This window comes from Narcine bancroftii, chromosome 2 (assembly GCF_036971445.1).
Source record: "Narcine bancroftii isolate sNarBan1 chromosome 2, sNarBan1.hap1, whole genome shotgun sequence".
NCBI lineage: Eukaryota > Metazoa > Chordata > Chondrichthyes > Torpediniformes > Narcinidae > Narcine > Narcine bancroftii.
The window spans coordinates 262,136,330-262,155,359 of NC_091470.1; positions in this window are offsets into that span (position 1 = coordinate 262,136,330).

Consider the following 19,030-nt stretch of genomic DNA (forward strand, 5'->3'; position numbering starts at 1 on the left):
ATTCCACAACTCTGATTCCCCGCCTCTGATTCCCCAGCTCTGAATCCCCGCCTCTGATTCCCCGCGTCTGATTCCCTCCCTCTGATTCTCCGCCTTGATTCCCCATCTCTGATTCACAACCTCTGATTCCCCACCTCTGATTCCCCATATCTGATTCCCTGCCTCTGTTTCCCCGCCTCTGATTCCCCGCCTCTGATTCCCCATATCTGATTCCCCGGCTCTGATTGCCCACCTCTGATTCCCCGCCTCTGATTCGCCAGCTCTGATTCCCCGCCTCTGAATTCCCGCATCTGATTCCCTGCCTCTGATTCCCCGCCTCTGATTCCCCATCTCTGATTCACCGCCTTTGATTCCCCACCTCTGATTCTCCATATCTGATTCCCCACCTCTGTTTCCCCGCCTCTGATTCCCCGCCTCTGATTCTCCATATCTCATTCCCCGCCTCTGAATCCCCATCTCTGATTCCCGGACTCTGATTCCCCACCTCTGATTCCCGGCCTCTTATTCCCAGCATCTGATTCCCGGACTCTGTTTCCCGGCCTCTGATTCCCCGCCTCTGATTCTGATTCCCTGCCTCTGATTCCCCATCTCTGATTCCGGACATCTGATTCCCTGCCTCTGATTCCCCACCTCTGATTCCCCATATCTGATTCCCCGCCTCTGTTTCCCCGCCTCTGATTCCCCGCCACTGTTTCCCCATATCTAATTCCCCACCTCTGATGCCCCAACTCTGATTCCCCGCCTCTGATTCCCCAGCTCTGAATCCCCTACTCTGATTCCCCGCATCCGATTCCCCATGTCTGATTCCCCGCCTCTGTTTCCCCGCCTCTGATTCCCCGCCTCTGTTTCCCCATATCTGATTCCCCGCCTCTGATTCCCCAGCTCTGATTCCCTGCCTCTGATTCCCCGCGTTCTATTCGCTGCCTCTGATTCCCCGCCTGTGATTCCCCATCTCTGATTCAGCACCTCTGATTCCCCACCTCTGATTCCCCATATCTAATTCCCCACCTCTGCTTGCCCGCCTCTCATTCCCCGCCTCTGTTTCCCCATATCTGATTCCCCGCCTCTGAATCCCCAACTCTGATTCCCTGCCTCTGATTCACCAGCTCTGATTCCCCGCCTTTGATTCCCCCCGTCTGATTCCCAGCCTCTGAATCCCCGTCTGATTTCTTGCCTCTGATTCCCCGCCTCTGATTCCCCATCTCTGATTCACCACCTCTGAATCCCCACCTCTGATTCCCCATCTCTCATTCCGCACATCCGATTCCCTGCCTCTGATTCCCCGCCTTTTATTCCAGGCCTCTGATTCCCTGCCACTGAATCCCTGCTTCTGATTCTGATTCCCTGCCTCTGATTCCCCATCTCTGATTCCGCACATCTGATTCCCTGCCTCTGATTCCCCACCTCTGATTCCCCATATCTGATTCCCCGCCTCTGTTTCCCCGCCTCTGATTCCCCGCCTCTGTTTCCCGATATCTGATTCCCCGCCTCTGATTCCCCAACTCTGATTCCCCTCCTCTAATTCGCCAGCTATGATTCCCCGCCTCTGATTCCCTGCGTCTGATTCCCTGCCTCTGATTCCCAGCCTCTGATTCCCCTTCTATGATTCACCACATCTGAATCCCCACCTCTGATTCCCCATCTCTGATTCCGCACATCCGATTCCCTGCCTCTGATTCCCAGCCTCTGATTCCCCGCCTCTGATTCGCAACCTCTAATTCCCCACCTCTGATTCCCCATATCTGATTCCCCGCCTCTGTTTCCCTGCCTCTGATTCCCGGCCTCTGTTTCCCCATATCTGATTCCCCTCCTCTGATTCCCCAACTCTGATTCCCCGCCTCTGATTCCCCAGCTCTGATTCCCCGCCTTTTATTCCCGGCCTCTGATTCCCTGCCACTGATTCCCCGCCCCTGATTCCCCACCTCTGATTCCCCATATCTGATTCCCCGCCTCTGTTTCCCCAGCTCTGATTCCCCACCTCTGATTCCCCAGCTCTGATTCCCTGCCACTGATTCCCCGCCCCTGATTCCCCACCTCTGATTCTCCATATCTGATTCCCCGCCTCTGATTCCCCACCTCTGATTCCCCAGCTCTGATTCCCTGCCACTGATTCCCCGCCCCTGATTCCCCACCTCTGATTCCCCATATCTGATTCCCCGCCTCTGTTTCCCCAGCTCTGATTCCCTGCCTCTGATTCCCTGCCCTGATTCCCCATCTCTGTTTCACCGCCTTTGATTCGCCACCTCTGATTCCCCATATCTGATTCCCCGCCTCTGTTTCCCCGCCTCTGATTCCCTGCCTCTGATTCCCAACCTCTGATTCCACACCTCTGATTCCCCATATCTGATTCCCCGCCTCTATTTCCCCATATCTGATTCCCCGCCTCTGATTCCCATACTCTGATTCCCCGCCTCTGATTCCCCAACTCTGATTCCCCGCCTCTGATTCCCGGCGTCCGATTCCCTGCCTCTGATTCCCCGCCTCTGATTCGCCATCTCTGATTCCCCGCCTCTGATTCCCCGTGTCTGATTCCCTGCCTCTGATTCCCTGCCTCAGATTCCCCGCCACTGATTCCCTGCCACTGATTCCCTGCCCCTGATTCCCCACCTCTGATTCCCCATATCTGATTCCCCGCCTCTGTTTCCCCGCCTCTGATTCCCCGCCTCTGATTCCCCATATCTGATTCCCTGCCTCTGATTCCACAACTCTGATTCCCCGCCTCTGATTCCCCAGCTCTGAAACCCCGCCTCTGATTCCCCGCGTCTGATTCCCTCCCTCTGATTCCCCGCCTTGATTCCCCATCTCTGATTCCCCATATCTGATTCCCCGCCTCTGTTTCCCCGCCTTTGATTCCCCACCTCTGATTCTCCATATCTGATTCCCCACCTCTGATTCCCCGCCTCTGTTTCCCCGCCTCTGATTCCCCGCCTCTGATTCCCCACATCTGATTCCCTGCCTCTGATTCCACAACTCTGATTCCCCGCCTCTGATTCCCCAGCTCTGAAACCCCGCCTCTGATTCCCCGCGTCTGATTCCCTCCCTCTGATTCCCCGCCTTGATTCCCCACCTCTGATTCCCCATATCTGATTCCCCGCCTCTGTTTCCCCGCCTTTGATTCCCCACCTCTGATTCTCCATATCTGATTCCCCACCTCTGTTTCCCCGCCTCTGATTCCCCGCCTCTGATTCTCCATATCTCATTCCCCGCCTCTGAATCCCCATCTCTGATTCCCGGACTCTGATTCCCCACCTCTGATTCCCGGCCTCTTATTCCCAGCATCTGATTCCCGGCCTCTGATTCCCGGCCTCTGATTCCCCGCTTCTGATTCTGATTCCCTGCCTCTGATTCCCCATCTCTGATTCCGCACATCTGATTCCCTGCCTCTGATTCCCCACCTCTGATTCCCCATATCTGATTCCCCGCCTCTGTTTCCCCGCCTCTGATTCCCCGCCTCTGTTTCCCCATATCTAATTCCCCACCTCTGATGCCCCAAGTCTGATTCCCCGCCTCTGATTCCCCAGCTCTGATTCCCCGCCGCTGATTCCCCGCAACCGATTCCCCATGTCTGATTCCCCGCCTCTGTTTCCCCGCCTCTGATTCCCCGCCTCTGTTTCCCCATATCTGATTCCCCGCCTCTGATTCCCCAGCTCTGATTCCCTGCCTCTGATTCCCCGCGTTCTATTCGCTGCCTCTGATTCCCCTCCTGTGATTCCCCATCTCTGATTCACCACCTCTGATTCCCCACCTCTGATTCCCCATATCTAATTCCCCGCCTCTGCTTGACCGCCTCTCATTCCCCGCCTCTGTTTCCCCATATCTGATTCCCCGCCTCTGAATCCCCAACTCTGATTCCCTGCCTCTGATTCACCAGCTCTGATTCCCCGCCTTTGATTCCCCCCGTCTGATTCCCAGACTCTGAATCCCCGTCTGATTTCTTGCCTCTGATTCCCCGCCTCTGATTCCCCATCTCTGATTCACTGCCTCTGATTCCCCACATCTGATTCCCCATCTCTGATTCCGCACAACCGATTCCCTGCCTCTGATTCCCCGAATCTGATTCCACACCTCTGATTCCCCAGCTCTGATTCCCCGCCTCTGATTCCCCGCGTCTGATTCCCTGCCTGTGATTCCCCGCCTCTGATTCCCCATCTCTGATTCCCCACCTCTGATTCCCCGTGTCTGATTCCCTTCCTTTGATTCCCCGCCTGTGATTCCCCGCCTCTGATTCCCTGCCACTGATTCCCCGCCCCTCATTCCCCACCTCTGATTCCCCATATCTTATTCCCCGCCTCTGTTTCCCCCCCTCTGATTCCCAGCCTCTGATTCCCCATATCTGATTCCCCGCCTCTGATTCCCCATATCTGATTCCCCGCCTCTATTTCCCCATATCTGCTTCGCCGCCTCTGATTCCCCAACTCTGATTCCCCGCCTCTGATTCCCCAGCTCTGATTTCCCGCCTCTGATTCCCGGCATCCGATTCCCTGCCTCTGATTCCCCGCCTCTGATTCCCCATCTCTGATTCCCCGCCTCTGATTCCCCGTGTCTGATTCCCTGCCTCTGATTCCCCGCCTCTGATTCCCCATATCTGATTCCCCGCCTCTGTTTTCCCGCCTCTGATTCCCTGCCTCTGATTCCCCATATCTGATTCCCCGCCTCTGATTCCCCAACTCTGATTCCCCGCCTCTGATTCCCCATCTCTGAATCCCCGCCTCTGATTCCCCGCATCTGATTCCCTGCCTCTGATTCCCCGCCTCTGATTCCCCATCTGTGATTCACAACCTCTGATGCCCCACCTCTGATTCCCCATATCTGATTCGCCGCCTCTGTTTCCCCGCCTCTGATTCCCCGCCTCTGATTCCCCATATCTGATTCCCCGCCTCTGATTGCCCACCTCTGATTCCCCGCGTCTGATTCCCTGCCTCTGATTCCCCGCCTCTGATTCCCCATCTCTGATTCACCACCTCTGATTCCCAGCCTCTGATTCCCCATCTCTGATTCCGCACATCCGATTCCGTGCCTATGATTCCCCAACTCTAATACCCCGCCTCTGATTCCCCAGCTCTGATTCCCCGCCTCTGATTCCCCGCATCTGATTCCCTGCCGCTGATTCCCCGCCTCTGATTCCGGCCTCTGATTCCCGGCCTCTGATTCCCTGCTTCTGATTCTGATTCCCTGCCTCTGATTCCCCATCTCTGATTCCGCACATCTGATTCCTTGCCTCTTATTCCCCACCTCTGATTCCCCATATCTGATTCCCCGCCTGGGTTTCCCCGCCTCTGATTCCCCGCCTCTGTTTCCCAATATCTAAGTCCCCGCCTCTGATTCCCCAAATCTGATTCCCCACCTCTGATTCCCCAGCTCTGATTCCCCGCCTCTGATTCCCCGCATCTGATTCCCTGCATCTGATTCCAAGCCTCTGATTCCCTGCCTCTGATTCCCAACCTCTGATTCCCCACCTCTGATTCCCCATATCTGATTCCCCGCCTCTGTTTCCCCGCCTCGGATTCCCCGCCTCTGTTTCCCCATATCTGATTCCCGGCCTCTGATTCCCCGCCTCTGATTCCCCGCCTCTGATTCCCTGCCTCTGATTCCCCATCTCCGATTCCGCACATCTGATTCCCTTCCTCTGATTCCCCGCCTCTGATTCCCCGCCTCTGATTCCCTGCCTCTGATTCCCAACCTCGGATTCCCCACCTCTGATTCCCCATATCTGATTCCCCGCCTCTGTTTCCCCGCCTCTGTTTCCCCGCCTCTGATTCCCCGCCTCTGTTTCCCTGCCACTGATTCCCCGCCCCTGATTCCCCACCTCTGATTCCCCATATCTGATTCCCCGCCTCTGTTTCCCCAGCTCTGATTCCCCACCTCTGATTCCCCAGCTCTGATTCCCTGCCACTGATTCCCCGCCCCTGATTCCCCACCTCTGATTCCCCATATCTGATTCCCCGCCTCTGTTTCCCCAGCTCTGATTCCCTGCCTCTGATTCCCTGCCCTGATTCCCCATCTCTGTTTCACCGCCTTTGATTCGCCACCTCTGATTCCCCATATCTGATTCCCCGCCTCTGTTTCCCCGCCTCTGATTCCCTGCCTCTGATTCCCAACCTCTGATTCCACACCTCTGATTCCCCATATCTGATTCCCCGCCTCTATTTCCCCATATCTGATTCCCCGCCTCTGATTCCCCAACTCTGATTCCCCACCTCTGATTCCCCAGCTCTGATTCCCCGCCTCTGATTCCCGGCGTCTGATTCCCTGCCTCTGATTCCCCGCCTCTGGTTCCCCATCTCTGATTCACCACCTCTGATTCCCCACCTCTGATTCCCCATATCTAATTCCCCGCCTCTGTTTTCCCGCCTCTGATTCCCCGCCTCTGTTTCCCCATATCTGATTCCCCGCCTCTGAATCCCCAACTCTGATTCCCTGCCTCAGATTCCCCAGCTCTGATTCCCCATCTCTGATTCACCGCCTGTGATTCCCCACCTCTGATTCCCCATCTCTGATTCCGCACATCCAATTCCCTGCCTCTGATTCCCCAACTCTGATTCCCCACCTCTGATTCCCCAGCTCTGATTCCCCGCCTCAGATTCCCCGCGTCAGATTCCCTGCCTCTGATTCCCCGCCTCTGATTCCCTGCCTCTGATTCCCCATATCTGATTCCCTGCCTCTGATTCCCCAACTCTGATTCCCCGCTTCTGATTCCCCAGCTCTGAATCCCTGCCTCTGATTCCCCGCGTCTGATTCCCTGCCTCTGATTCCCCGCCTCTAATTCCCCATCTGTGATTCACAACTTCTGATGCCCCACCTCTGATTCCCCATATCTGATTCCCCGCCTCTGTTTCCCCGCCTCTGATTCCCCGCCTCTGATTCCCTGCCTCTGATTCCCAACCTCGGATTCCCCACCTCTGATTCCCCATATCTGATTCCCCGCCTCTGTTTCCCCTCCTCTGTTTCCCCGCCTCTGATTCCCCGCCTCTGTTTCCCTATATCTAATTCCCCACCTCTGATGCCCCAACTCTGATTCCCCGCCTCTGATTCCCCAGCTCTGATTCCCCGCCTCTGATTCCCTGCATCCGATTCCCCATATCTGATTCCCCGCCTCTGTTTCCCCGCCACTGATTCCCCGCCTCTGTTTCCCCATATCTGATTCCCCTCCTCTGATTCCCAACTATGATTCCCCGCCTCTGATTCCCCAGCTCTGATTCCCTGCCTCTGATTCCCCGCGTTCTATTCCCTGCCTCTGATTCCCCGCCTGTGATTCCCCATCACTGATTCACCACCTCTGATTCCCCACCTCTGATTCCCCATATCTAATTCCCCGCCTCTGTTTTCCCACCTCTGATTCCCCTCCTCTGTTTCCCCATATCTGATTCCCCGCCTCTGAATCCCCAACTCTGATTCCCTGCCTCAGATTCCCCAGCTCTGATTCCCCGCCTTTGATTCCCCCCGTCTGATTCCCAGCCTCTGAATCCCCGTGTCTGATTTCCTGCCTCTGATTCCCCGCCTCTGATTCCCCATCTCTGATTCACCGCCTCTGATTCCCCACCTCTGATTCCCCATCTCTGATTCCGCACATCCAATTCCCTGCCTCTGATTCCCCAACTCTGATTCCCCACCTCTGATTCCCCAGCTCTGATTCCCCGCCTCAGATTCCCCGCGTCTGATTCCCTGCCTCTGATTCCCCGCCTCTGATTCCCTGCCTCTGATTCCCCATATCTGATTCCCCGCCTCTGATTCCCCAACTCTGATTCCCCGCTTCTGATTCCCCAGCTCTGAATCCCCACCTCTGATTCCCCGCGTCTGATTCCCTGCCTCTGATTCCCCGCCTCTAATTCCCCATCTGTGATTCACAACCTCTGATGCCCCACCTCTGATTCCCCATATCTGATTCCCCGCCTCTGTTTCCCCGCCTCTGATTCCCCGCCTCTGATTCCCCATATCTGATTCCCCGCCTCTGATTGCCCACCTCTGATTCCCCGCGTCTGATTCCCTGCCTCTGATTCCCCGCCTCTGATTCCCCATATCTGATTCCCCACCTCTGATTCCCCGCCTCTGATTCCCCATATCTGATTCCCTGCCTCTGTTTCCCCGCCTCTTTTTCCCCACCTCTGTTTCCCCATATCTGATTCCCCGCCTCTGATTCCCCAACTCTAATACCCTGCCTCTGATTCCCCAGCTCTGATTCCCCGCCTCTGATTCCCTGCATCTGATTCCCTGCCTCTGATTCCCCACCTCTGATTCCAGGCCTCTGACTTCCCGCATCTGATTCCCTGCCTCTGATTCCCCGCCTCTGATTCCAGGCCTCTGATCCCAGCATCTGATTCCGGCCTCTGATTCCCAGCCTCTGATTCCCTGCTTCTGATTCTGATTCCCTGCCTCTGATTCCCCATCTCTGATTCCGCACATCTGATTCCTTGCCTCTGATTCCCCACCTCTGATTCCCCATATCTGATTCCCCGCCTGGGTTTCCCCGCCTCTGATTCCCCGCCTCTGTTTCCCAATATCTAAGTCCCCGCCTCTGATTCCCCAAATCTGATTCCCCACCTCTGATTACCCAGCTCTGATTCCCCGCCTCTGATTCCCCGCATCTGATTCCCTGCATCTGATTCCAAGCCTCTGATTCCCTGCCTCTGATTCCCAACCTCTGATTCCCCACCTCTGATTCCCCATATCTGATTCCCCGCCTCTGTTTCCCCGCCTCGGATTCCCCGCCTCTGTTTCCCCATATCTGATTCCCGGCCTCTGATTCCCCGCCTCTGATTCCACGCCTCTGATTCCCTGCCTCTGATTCCCCATCTCCGATTCCGCACATCTGATTCCCTTCCTCTGATTCCCCGCCTCTGATTCCCCGCCTCTGATTCCCTGCCTCTGATTCCCAACCTCGGATTCCCCACCTCTGATTCCCCATATCTGATTCCCCGCCTCTGTTTCCCCGCCTCTGTTTCCCCGCCTCTGATTCCCCGCCTCTGTTTCACTATATCTAATTCCCCACCTCTGATGCCCCAACTCTGATTCCCCGCCTCTGATTCCCCAGATCTGATTCCCCGCCTCTGATTCCCTGCATCCGATTCCCCATATCTGATTCCCCGCCTCTGTTTCCCCGCCACTGATTCCCCGCCTCTGTTTCCCCATATCTGATTCCCCGCCTCTGATTCCCAACTATGATTCCCCGCCTCTGATTCCCCAGCTCTGATTCCCTGCCTCTGATTCCCCGCATTCTATTCCCTGCCTCTGATTCCCCGCCTGTGATTCCCCATCACTGATTCACCACCTCTGATTCCCCACCTCTGATTCCCCATATCTAATTCCCCGCCTCTGTTTTCCCGCCTCTGATTCCCCGCCTCTGTTTCCCCGTATCTGATTCCCCGCCTCTGAATCCCCAACTCTGATTCCCTGCCTCAGATTCCCCAGCTCTGATTCCCCGCCAATGATTCCCCCCGTCTGATTCCCAGCCTCTGAATCCCCGTGTCTGATTTCCTGCCTCTGATTCCCCGCCTCTGATTCCCCATCTCTGATTCACCGCCTCTGATTCCCCACCTCTGATTCCCCAGCTCTGATTCCCCGCCTCAGATTCCCCGCGTCTGATTCCCTGCCTCTGATTCCCCGCCTCTGATTCCCTGCCTCTGATTCCCCATATCTGATTCCCCGCCTCTGATTCCCCAACTCTGATTCCCCGCTTCTGATTCCCCAGCTCTGAATCCCTGCCTCTGATTCCCCGCGTCTGATTCCCTGCCTCTGATTCCCCGCCTATAATTCCCCATCTGTGATTCACAACCTCTGATGCCCCACCTCTGATTCCCCATATCTGATTCCCCGCCTCTGTTTCCCCGCCTCTGATTCCCCGCCTCTGATTCCCCATATCTGATTCCCCGCCTCTGATTGCCCACCTCTGATTCCCCGCGTCTGATTCCCTGCCTCTGATTCCCCGCCTCTGATTCCCCATATCTGATTCACCACCTCTGATTCCCGGCCTCTGATTCCCCATCTCTGATTCCGCACATCCGATTCCCTGCCTATGATTCCCCACCTCTGATTCCCCGCCTCTGATTCCCCATATCTGATTCCCTGCCTCTGTTTCCCCGCCTCTGATTCCCCACCTCTGTTTCCCCATATCTGATTCCCCGCCTCTGATTCCCCAACTCTAATACCCTGCCTCTGATTCCCCAGCTCTGATTCCCCGCCTCTGATTCCCCGCATCTGATTCCCTGCCTCTGATTCCCCGCCTCTGATTCCAGGCCTCTGATTTCCCGCATCTGATTCCCTGCCTCTGATTCCCCGCCTCTGATTCCAGGCCTCTGATTCCCAGCATCTGATTTCGGCCTCTGATTCCCGGCCTCTGATTCCCTGCTTCTGATTCTGATTCCCTGCCTCTGATTCCCCATCTCTGATTCCGCACATCTGATTCCCTGCCTCTGATTCCCCACCTCTGATTCCCCATATCTGATTCCCCGCCTCTGTTTCCCCGCCTCTGATTGCCCGCCTCTGTTTCCCCATATCTGATTCCCCGCCTCTGATTCCCCAACTGTGATTGCCCTCCTCTAATTCGCCAGCTATGATTCCCCGCCTCTGATTCCCTGCGTCTGATTCCCTGCCTCTGATTCCCAGCCTCTGATTCCCCTTCTCTGATTCACCACCTCTGAATCCCCACCTCTGATTCCCCATCTCTGATTCCGCACATCCGATTCCCTGCCTCTGATTCCCCGCCTCTGATTCCCCGCCTCTGATTCGCAACCTCTAATTCCCCACCTCTGATTCCCCATATCTGATTCCCCGCCTCTGTTTCCCTGCCTCTGATTCCCGGCCTCTGTTTCCCCATATCTGATTCCCCTCCTCTGATTCCCCAACTCTGATTCCCCACCTCTGATTCCCCAGCTCTGATTCCCCGCCTTTTATTCCCGGCCTCTGATTCCCTGCCACTGATTCCCCGCCCCTGATTCCCCACCTCTGATTCCCCATATCTGATTCCCCGCCTGATTCCCCACCTCTGATTCCCCAGCTCTGATTCCCTGCCACTGATTCCCCGCCCCTGATTCCCCACCTCTGATTCCCCATATCTGATTCCCCGCCTCTGTTTCCCCAGCTCTGATTCCCTGCCTCTGATTCCCTGCCCTGATTCCTCATCTCTGTTTCACCGCCTTTGATTCGCCACCTCTGATTCCCCATATCTGATTCCCCGCCTCTGTTTCCCCGCCTCTGATTCCCTGCCTCTGATTCCCAACCTCTGATTCCACACCTCTGATTCCCCATATCTGATTCCCCGCCTCTATTTCCCCATATCTGATTCCCCGCCTCAGATTCCCCAACTCTGATTCCCCGCCTTTGATTCCCCAGCTCTGATTCCCCGCCTCTGATTCCCGGCGTCCGATTCACTGCCTCTGATTCCCCGCCTCTGATTCCCCATCTCTGATTCACCACCTCTGATTCCCCACCCCTGATTCCCCATATCTAATTCCCCGCCTCTGTTTTCCCGCCTCTGATTCCCCGCCTCTGTTTCCCCATATCTGATTCCCCGCCTCTGAATCCCCAACTCTGATTCCCTGCCTCAGATTCCCCAGCTCTGATTCCCCATCTCTGATTCACCGCCTCTGATTCCCCACCTCTGATTCCCCATCTCTGATTCCGCACATCCAATTCCCTGCCTCTGATTCCCAAACTCTGATTCCCCACCTCTGATTCCCCAGCTCTGATTCCCCGCCTCAGATTCCCCGCGTCAGATTCCCTGCCTCTGATTCCCCGCCTCTGATTCCCTGCCTCTGATTCCCCATATCTGATTCCCTGCCTCTGATTCCCCAACTCTGATTCCCCGCTTCTGATTCCCCAGCTCTGAATCCCCGCCTCTGATTCCCCGCGTCTGATTCCCTGCCTCTGATTCCCCGCCTCTAATTCCCCATCTGTGATTCACAACTTCTGATGCCCCACCTCTGATTCCCCATATCTGATTCCCGCCTCTGTTTCCCCGCCTCTGATTCCCCGCCTCTGATTCCCTGCCTCTGATTCCCAACCTCAGATTCCCCACCTCTGATTCCCCATATCTGATTCCCCGCCTCTGTATCCCCACCTCTGTTTCCCCGCCTCTGATTCCCCGCCTCTGTTTCCCTATATCTAATTCCCCACCTCTGATGCCCCAACTCTGATTCCCCGCCTCTGATTCCCAAGCTCTGATTCCCCGCCTCTGATTCCCTGCATCCGATTCCCCATATCTGATTCCCCGCCTCTGTTTCCCCGCCACTGATTCCCCGCCTCTGTTTCCCCATATCTGATTCCCCGCCTCTGATTCCCAACTATGATTCCCCGCCTCTGATTCCCCAGATCTGATTCCCTGCCTCTGATTCCCCGCGTTCTATTCCCTGCCTCTGATTCCCCGCCTCTGATTCCCCATCACTGATTCACCACCTCTGATTCCCCACCTCTGATTCCCCATATCTAATTCCCCGCCTCTGTTTTCCCGCCTCTGATTCCCCGCCTCTGTTTCCCCATATCTGATTCCCCGCCTCTGAATCCCCAACTCTGATTCCCTGCCTCAGATTCCCCAGCTCTGATTCCCCGCCTTTGATTCCCCCCGTCTGATTCCCAGCCTCTGAATCCCCGTGTCTGATTTCCTGCCTCTGATTCCCCGCCTCTGATTCCCCATCTCTGATTCACCGCCTCTGATTCCCCACCTCTGATTCCCCATCTCTGATTCCGCACATCCAATTCCCTGCCTCTGATTCCCCAACTCTGATTCCCCACCTCTGATTCCCCAGCTCTGATTCCCCGCCTCAGATTCCCCGCATCTGATTCCCTGCCTCTGATTCCCCGCCTCTGATTCCCTGCCTCTGATTCCCCATATCTGATTCCCCGCCTCTGATTCCCCAACTCTGATTCCCCGCTTCTGATTCCCCAGCTCTGAATCCCCGCCTCTGATTCCCCGCGTCTGATTCCCTGCCTCTGATTCCCCGCCTCTAATTCCCCATCTGTGATTCACAACCTCTGATGCCCCACCTCTGATTCCCCATATCTGATTCCCCGCCTCTGTTTCCCCGCCTCTGATTCCCCGCCTCTGATTCCCCATATCTGATTCCCCGCCTCTGATTGCCCACCTCTGATTCCCCGCGTCTGATTCCCTGCCTCTGATTCCCCGCCTCTGATTCCCCATATCTGATTCACCACCTCTGATTCCCGGCCTCTGATTCCCCATCTCTGATTCCGCACATCCGATTCCCTGCCTATGATTCCCCACCTCTGATTCCCCGCCTCTGATTCCCCATATCTGATTCCCTGCCTCTGTTTCCCCGCCTCTTTTTCCCCACCTCTGTTTCCCCATATCTGATTCCCCGCCTCTGATTCCCCAACTCTAATACCCTGCCTCTGATTCCCCAGCTCTGATTCCCCGCCTCTGATTCCCCGCATCTGATTCCCTGCCTCTGATTCCCCACCTCTGATTCCAGGCCTCTGATTTCCCGCAGCTGATTCCCTGCCTCTGATTCCCCGCCTCTGATTCCAGGCCTCTGATCCCAGCATCTGATTCCGGCCTCTGATTCCCAGCCTCTGATTCCCTGATTCTGATTCTGATTCCCTGCCTCTGATTCCCCATCTCTGATTCCGCACATCTGATTCCCTGCCTCTGATTCCCCACCTCTGATTCCCCATATCTGATTCCCCGTCTCTGTTTCCCCGCCTCTGATTCCCCGCCTCTGTTTCCCCATATCTGATTCCCCGCCTCTGATTCCCCAACTCTGATTCCCCTCCTCTAATTCGCCAGCTATGATTCCCCGCCTCTGATTTCCTGCGTCTGATACCCTGCCTCTGATTCCCAGCCTCTGATTCCCCTTCTCTGATTCACCACCTCTGAATCCCCACCTCTGATTCCCCATCTCTGATTCCGCACATCCGATTCCCTGCCTCTGATTCCCCGCCTCTGATTCCCCGCCTCTGATTCGCAACCTCTAATTCCCCACCTCTGATTCCCCATATCTGATTCCCCGCCTCTGTTTCCCTGCCTCTGATTCCCGGCCTCTGTTTCCCCATATCTGATTCCCCTCCTCTGATTCCCCAACTCTGATTCCCCGCCTCTGATTCCCCAGCTCTGATTCCCCGCCTTTTATTCCCGGCCTCTGATTCCCTGCCACTGATTCCCCGCCCCTGATTCCCCACCTCTGATTCCCCATATCTGATTCCCCGCCTCTGTTTCCCCAGCTCTGATTCCCCACCTCTGATTCCCCAGCTCTGATTCCCTGCCACTGATTCCCCGCCCCTGATTCCCCACCTCTGATTCCCCATATCTGATTCCCCGCCTCTGAATCCCCAACTCTGATTCCCAGCCTCAGATTCCCCAGCTCTGATTCCCCGCCTTTGATTCCCCCCGTCTGATTCCCAGCCTCTGAATCCCCGTGTCTGATTTCCTGCCTCTGATTCCCCGCCTCTGATTCCCAATCTCTGATTCACCGCCTCTGATTCCCCACCTCTGATTCCCCATCTCTGATTCCACACATCCAATTCCCTGCCTCTGATTCCCCAACTCTGATTCCCCACCTCTGATTCAACAGCTCTGATTCCCCGCCTCAGATTCCCCGAGTCTGATTCCCTGCCTCTGATTCCCCGCCTCTGATTCCCTGCCTCTGATTCCCCATATCTGATTCCCCGCCTCTGATTCCCCAACTCTGATTCCCCGCTTCTGATTCCCCAGCTCTGAATCCCCGCCTCTGATTCCCCGCGTCTGATTCCCTGCCTCTGATTCCCCGCCTCTAATTCCCCATCTGTGATTCACAACCTCTGATGCCCCACCTCTGATTCCCCATATCTGATTCCCCGCCTCTGCTTCCCCGCCTCTGATTCCCCGCCTCTGATTCCCCATATCTGATTCCCCGCCTCTGATTGCCCACCTCTGATTCCCCGCGTCTTATTCCCTGCCTCTGATTCCCCGCCTCTGATTCCCCATATCTGATTCACCACCTCTGATTCCCGGCCTCTGATTCCCCATCTCTGATTCCGCACATCCGATTCCCTGCCTATGATTCCCCACCTCTGATTCCCCGCCTCTGATTCCCCATATCTGATTCCCTGCCTCTGTTTCCCCGCCTCTGATTCCCCACCTCTGTTTCCCCATATCTGATTCCCCGCCTCTGATTCCCCAACTCTAATACCCTGCCTCTGATTTTCCAGCTCTGATTCCCCGCCTCTGATTCCCCGCATCTGATTCCCTGCCTCTGATTCCCAGCCTCTGATTCCCCTTCTCTGATTCACCACCTCTGAATCCCCACCTCTGATTCCCCATCTCTGATTCCGCACATCCGATTCCCTGCCTCTGATTCCCCGCCTCTGATTCCCCGCCTCTGATTCGCAACCTCTAATTCCCCACCTCTGATTCCCCATATCTGATTCCCCGCCTCTGTTTCCCTGCCTCTGATTCCCGGCCTCTGTTTCCCCATATCTGATTCCCCTCCTCTGATTCCCCAACTCTGATTCCCCGCCTCTGATTCCCCAGCTCTGATTCCCCGCCTTTTACTCCCGGCCTCTGATTCCCTGCCACTGATTCCCCGCCCCTGATTCCCCACCTCTGATTCCCCATATCTGATTCCCCGCCTCTGTTTCCCCAGCTCTGATTCCCCACCTCTGATTCCCCAGCTCTGATTCCCTGCCACTGATTCCCCGCCCCTGATTCCCCACCTCTGATTCCCCATATCTGATTCCCCGCCTCTGAATCCACAACTCTGATTCCCAGCCTCAGATTCCCCAGCTCTGATTCCCCGCCTTTGATTCCCCCCGTCTGATTCCCAGCCTCTGAATCCCCGTGTCTGATTTCCTGCCTCTGATTCCCCGCCTCTGATTCCCAATCTCTGATTCACCGCCTCTGATTCCCCACCTCTGATTCCCCATCTCTGATTTCGCACATCCAATTCCCTGCCTCTGATTCCCCAACTCTGATTCCCCACCTCTGATTCCCCAGCTCTGATTCCCCGACTCAGATTCCCCGCGTCTGATTCCCTGCCTCTGATTCCCCGCCTCTGATTCCCTGCCTCTGATTCCCCATATCTGATTCCCCGCCTCTGATTCCCCAACTCTGATTCCCCGCTTCTGATTCCCCAGCTCTGAATCCCCGCCTCTGATTCCCCGCGTCTGATTCCCTGCCTTAGATTCCCCGCCTCTAATTCCCCATCTGTGATTCACAACCTCTGATGCCCCACCTCTGATTCCCCATATCTGATTCCCCGCCTCTGTTTCCCCGCCTCTGATTCCCCGCCTCTGATTCCCCATATCTGATTCCCCGCCTCTGATTGCCCACCTCTGATTCCCCGCGTCTGATTCCCTGCCTCTGATTCCCCGCCTCTGATTCCCCATATCTGATTCACCACCTCTGATTCCCGGCCTCTGATTCCCCATCTCTGATTCCGCACATCCGATTCCCTGCCTATGATTCCCCACCTCTGATTCCCCGCCTCTGATTCCCCATATCTGATTCCCTGCCTCTGTTTCCCCGCCTCTGATTCCCCACCTCTGTTTCCCCATATCTGATTCCCCGCCTCTGATTCCCCAACTCTAATACCCTGCCTCTGATTCCCCAGCTCTGATTCCCCGCCTCTGATTCCCCGCATCTGATTCCCTGCCTCTGATTCCCCGCCTCTGATTCCAGGCCTCTGATCCCAGCATCTGATTCCGGCCTCTGATTCCCAGCCTCTGATTCCCTGCTTCTGATTCTGATTCCCCGCCTCTGAATCCCCAACTCTGATTCCCTGCCTCAGATTCCCCAGCTCTGATTCCCCATCTCTGATTCACCGCCTCTGGTTCCCCACCTCTGATTCCCCATCTCTGATTCCGCACATCCAATTCCCTGCCTCTGATTCCCCAATTCTGATTCCCCACCTCTGATTCCCCAGCTCTGATTCCCCGCCTCAGATTCCCCGCGTCAGATTCCCTGCCTCTGATTCCCCGCCTCTGATTCCCTGCCTCTGATTCCCCATATCTGATTCCCTGCCTCTGATTCCCCAACTCTGATTCCCCGCTTCTGATTCCCCAGCTCTGAATCCCCGCCTCTGATTCCCCATCTGTGATTCACAACTTCTGATGCCCCACCTCTGATTCCCCATATCTGATTCCCCGCCTCTGTTTCCCTGCCTCTGATTCCCCGCCTCTGATTCCCTGCCTCTGATTCCCAACCTCGGATTCCCCACCTCTGATTCCCCATATCTGATTCCCCGCCTCTGTTTCCCCGCCTCTGTTTCCCCGCCTCTGATTCCCAGCCTCTTTTTCCCTATATCTAATTCCCCACCTCTGATGCCCCAACTCTGATTCCCCGCCTCTGATTCCCCAGCTCTGATTCCCCGCCTCTGATTCCCTGCATCCGATTCCCCATATCTGATTCCCCGCCTCTGTTTCCCCGCCACTGATTCCCCGCCTCTGTTTCCCCATATCTGATTCCCCGCCTCTGATTCCCAACTATGATTCCCCGCCTCTGATTCCCCAGCTCTGATTCCCTGCCTCTGATTCCCCGCGTTCTATTCCCTGCCTCTGATTCCCCGCCTGTGATTCCCCATCACTGATTCACCACCTCTGATTCCCCACCTCTGATTCCCCATATCTAATTCCCCGCCTCTGTTTTCCCGCCTCTGATTCCCCGCCTCTGTTTCCCCATATCTGATTCCCCGCCTCTGAATCCCCAACTCTGATTCCCTGCCTCAGATTCCCCAGCTCTGATTCCCCGCCTTTGATTCCCCCGGTCTGATTCCCAGCCTCTGAATCCCCGTGTCTGATTTCCTGCCTCTGATTCCCCGCCTCTGATTCACCGCCTCTGATTCCCCACCTCTGATTCCCCATCTCTTATTCCGCACATCCAATTCCCTGCCTCTGATTCCCCAACTCTGATTCCCCACCTCTGATTCCCCAGCTCTGATTCCCCGCCTCAGATTCCCCGCGTCTGATTCCCTGCCTCTGATTCCCCGCCTCTGATTCCCTGCCTCTGATTCCCCATAACTGATTCCCCGCCTCTGATTCCCCAACTCTGATTCCCCGCTTCTGATTCCCCAGCTCTGAATCCCCGCCTCTGATTCCCCGCGTCTGATTCCCTGCCTCTGATTCCCCGCCTCTAATTCCCCATCTGTGATTCACAACCTCTGATGCCCCACCTCTGATTCCCCATATCTGATTCCCCGCCTCTGTTTCCCCGCCTCTGATTCCCCGCCTCTGATTCCCCATATCTGATTCCCCGCCTCTGATTGCCCACCTCTGATTCCCCGCATCTGATTCCCTGCCTCTGATTCCCCGCCTCTGATTCCCAATATCTGATTCACCACCTCTGATTCCCGGCCTCTGATTCCCCATCTCTGATTCCGCACATCCGATTCCCTGCCTCTGATTCCCCACCTCTGATTCCCCGCCTCTGATTCCCCATATCTGATTCCCTGCCTCTGTTTCCCCGCCTCTTTTTCCCCACCTCTGTTTCCCCATATCTGATTCCCCGCCTCTGATTCCCCAACTCTAATACCCTGCCTCTGATTCCCCAGCTCTGATTCCCCGCCTCTGATTCCCCGCATCTGATTCCCTGCCTCTGATTCCCCGCCTCTGATTCCAGGCCTCTGATCCCAGCTTCTGATTCCGGCCTCTGATTCCCAGCCTCTGATTCCCTGCTTCTGATTCTGATTCCCTGCCTCTGATTCCCCATCTCTGATTCCGCACATCTGATTCCCTGCCTCTGATTCCCCACCTCTGATTCCCCATATCTGATTCCCCGCCTCTGTTTCCCCGCCTCTGATTCCCCGCCTCTGTTTCCCCATATCTGATTCCCCGCCTCTGATTCCCCAACTCTGATTCCCCTCCTCTAATTCGCCAGCTATGATTCCCCGCCTCTGATTTCCTGCGTCTGATTCCCTGCCTCTGATTCCCAGCCTCTGATTCCCCTTCTCTGATTCACCACCTCTGAATCCCCACCTCTGATTCCCCGCCTCTGATTCGCAACCTCTAATTCCCCACCTCTGATTCCCCATATCTGATTCCCCGCCTCTGTTTCCCTGCCTCTGATTCCCGGCCTCTGTTTCCCCATATCTGATTCCCCTCCTCTGATTCC